Source organism: Nicotiana attenuata, chromosome 1, assembly GCF_001879085.1.
Source record: "Nicotiana attenuata strain UT chromosome 1, NIATTr2, whole genome shotgun sequence".
In the NCBI taxonomy this organism is placed as follows: domain Eukaryota; kingdom Viridiplantae; phylum Streptophyta; class Magnoliopsida; order Solanales; family Solanaceae; genus Nicotiana; species Nicotiana attenuata.
This window is the reverse complement of record NC_031989.1, coordinates 89,819,180-89,822,922: the sequence shown is the minus strand read 5'-3', so window position 1 is coordinate 89,822,922 and position 3,743 is coordinate 89,819,180.

The following is a 3,743-nucleotide window of genomic DNA, read 5'->3' as shown; positions in this document are numbered from 1 at the left end:
CTTTGAATTCTACTGTACTCGTCTGGACCAAGTCCACACACAAGCCATTCTTGGCCTTTGCATTCTTTTCCCACTCCCTCAAGTCCTCAGCATTGCAGTCAGCCCTTGTCTTTGGCACATGAACTCCTTCAGCATTCTTCTTTATGGTTGCTAGGGGACCATCAGTGACTATGTCCTAGAGTTCATAGTCTTCCCCTATGATGTGATCTCTCATCTTGTTCTTCCACCAGGAATAGTACTGACCATTGAAAAGTGGAGCCCTAGCAGTGGAATTCCCTTCCCAGTTTCCAGGTGGTGCACTCATGTTGATCTTCTCCTAAGGTGTTAGCCTCTTCAAGGATAACCTGCTCTGATACCAATTGATGTTCTTAACGTCAATACCACACAAGAGGGGGGGGTGATTTGTGTGGTACCCAATTTTCGCTCTAGAAGAACCTGGTTCTTCTAAGTGTACTTACTACTACTGTTTGCGGAATTAAGAGTACATAAAATAAAGAACACAGAGTTTTTTACGTGGAAAACACCTGGCTCAAAAGGTGAAAAAACCACGACATACTACAGTAGGATTTTCCCAAACTTCCACTAAAATCATTGAGCCAAAACAGCATTTACAAAACTCTTTGTAAACCTAAGGATTAACTCTAATCCCGTTGTGGCAACCAGCCTCTAACTGCTGCGATAACTTCAAGTTAACTCTAACTTGAATACTTAAAATACCTATTACAATTGCTTCTAGATAAAGCTGAAAGGTACAATATAAAACACCTACTACAATTGAACTAGAAATAAAGAAAGACACATAAAACTCTTTATGGAGCTGGTTCTTCAATCTGGTTCATGTAGCTTTAGGTTTGCACACTTGAATCACACACGAACTGCTTGCAAAAAGCCTTGCTATTTTGCTCCCAATTCACGTTTAACTTCTGCGTTTTTGTGCAACACTTTAATGTGAGAACATCCTGCAATTTATAGAGTTACTAGATAAAGAAATAACTAGAGTTCTGATGCAACTCTTCGTTGGTGGAAGAGTTCTAGTTGATTTCAACTTCTAACTCCTTCCCTAGCTTGGATAGTGTTCTCTTTGATTAAGGAGTCCTTCTCCTTATCAATTATGAAACCTTTTCGATCAGGAGATATTAAATACACCAAGTTAAGCTTATCTCCTTCACGTGCATCCCACATGCTTGAATCTGCCCGTTTCTTTGCACCTGAGGGATGGACCTGGTTCATCCTGAGTTCCTTTGTCAGTTTTCAAAACTAACCTTTAATAGGGCCATTTAATTGGACCAACAGAGAGCTTCGATCGAACATTTGTAATAAGTTAGTTTTAAACTCAAATGGACAAAGGATAAAGTCATACCTTAGCAGTAGTATTGTACGAGTAATGATACGTTCCAATTTGTAACTTCACCTTCTATCGTGCTGAGTTTGTAAGATCCTTTACCAACAACTCCGACGACTCGGTACGGTCCTTCCCAGTTCGAGCCCGATTTTCCTTCATTCAGATCTCGAGTATTGAGGGCGACCTTTCGATCCTTTGCTTTTGCGTGGCCATTCGAACAAGTGCTGCTTCTTGTTTTTTAACTACCTTCGGGGTATGAAGAAAAGGCAGGCCCGACAGGTATCGTTTTAATCCTTGCTGACATTCTGGGGTCCACGCGAAGTCCTTTTTCTTTTTTGGGCAAGGAGAAGAATCGGTGACTCCGATCTGACAACCTCGAAATGGATCGACCCAAAGTAGCTATTCACCCTATTAGCCTTTGCATGGCCTTCCCGCTATCCACGATCGTGATATCTTCGATAGCCTTGATCTTATCGGGGATGATTTTGTACCTCGATTTGACACCATGAAGCCAAGAAACTTACCCGAGTCAACTCCGAAGGCACATTTCTCTGGGTTATGCTTCGTATTGCATTGCCTCAAAACTTTGAATGTTTCCTGCAAACGAATTAAAATGGTCCTCTGCGCACAGGGACTTAACCAATCATATCATCAATATAGGCTTCCATTGTTTTACCTATTTGTTCTTCGAACATCTTGTTAACTGGGCATTGGTACGTAGCTCCACAGACTGAGGCGTCCTCTTTTGCTTCACCGGTTTTAACTTGGGATCGGTGCTCAGCCGATGCGTGGTTGTTTCCGGTGTACTCCCTGTTATATCTAAATGGGACCAAGCAAAGCGATCCATATTTTCAATAAGAAACTGAATGAGTTCTTTCTTGAGTTTGGGGGTCAATCCCGTTCCCAGATGTACCTTTCTCCCGGGCGGTTGACTTGGTAGCACCGGGCTCTTCGGGAACGGTGAAGGTTCGAGGAGTAAGGAAGTCCTCTTCTTCACCTTCGATTACCTGTTGTTCCGATTCCGTTGAGGTTGGGAGCAGTGGTTGCTATTTAGCCGCCTGCTTACCTTTGGAGTTCAATTTCTCTGAGGCCAAGGGTTCTGGTATCGGCACCACTTCCTCAATTGCGAACATCTCTTTTGCAGCATGCTGTTCTCCGTGGACTGTTTTCACTCCTTCCTTTGTTGGGAATTTCATCATCTGGTGAAGAGTTGAAGGCACTGCCCTCATGTTGTGTATCCATGGTTTCCCGAGGAGTGCGTTATACCTCATGTCACCTTCAATGACATCGAACCTGGTGTCTTGTATGGTCCGGGCTACGTTTACTGGCAAGATAATCTCTCCCTTTGTTGTTTCCCTTGCCATGTTGAAGCCATTTAGCACCCGGGATGTAGGTACAATCTGATCTTGCAGGCCGAGATGTTCCACGACCCTCGATCTGATTATGTTCGCTGAACTACTTGGATCCACTAAAACACATTTAACTTGAATTTTATTTAAAAGGATAGAGATTACCAGGGCGTCGTTGTGAGGATGAGATATGTCTTCTGCTTCCTCGTCACAGAATGATAGGGTGACCTCAGGCACATAGCTCCGAGTCTGCTTTTCTCTTGTGATTGATACTTTGGTGCGCTTGAATACAGGTCGTTGAGGGACATCGACAACGCCAATGATCATGTGGATTACATGATGTGGTTCTTCTTGCTCATTTTTACTTGCATCTCTCTCCCTGTAGTGATTCTTAGCCCGATCACTTAGAAATTCTCGAAGGTGGCCCTCGTTGAACAACCGAGCCACCTCTTCCCTTAGCTACCGACAAGCTTCTATTCTATGGCCATGTGTACCGTGATACTTGCACATCAAGTTCGGGTTCCTTTGAGAAGGATCGGTTTGTATTGGCCCGGGCCACTTGGTGTCTTTGATTTTTGCAATAGCTGACACAATCCCTGATGCATCTACGCTGAAGTTGTACTCTGATAACCGAGGCACCTCTACGGGATCGGTATGCTTATCAAATCCATTTTTACTTACGAGTCCCTGAGAACTTTGACCCCGATCCTTTCTCCGATCGTTCCGAGGAGCGTTTCGACCTGAACCGTGGTTCCTTCGATCGACATGTGGTTGATACCTTTCCCTGTTCAATCTCGATTCCCTGTCCGTATCTCGCGGGGGCTTGGCCACAAACCTGTTAAGATGAACTGAACCCGAGGGGGCTCCTAATTGATCGTCCTCAACCCTGATTTTTGACTGGTAATGATTGTGCACATCTGACCACGTCACAGCTAGATACTCGATCAAGTTCTGCTTTGGCTATCGAGAAGCAATCGAGCTCCACTCGTTCAAACCCTACATGAAGGCCTGTACTGCCTAGTCGTCGAAGACCGGTGGTAATTCCATTCTTT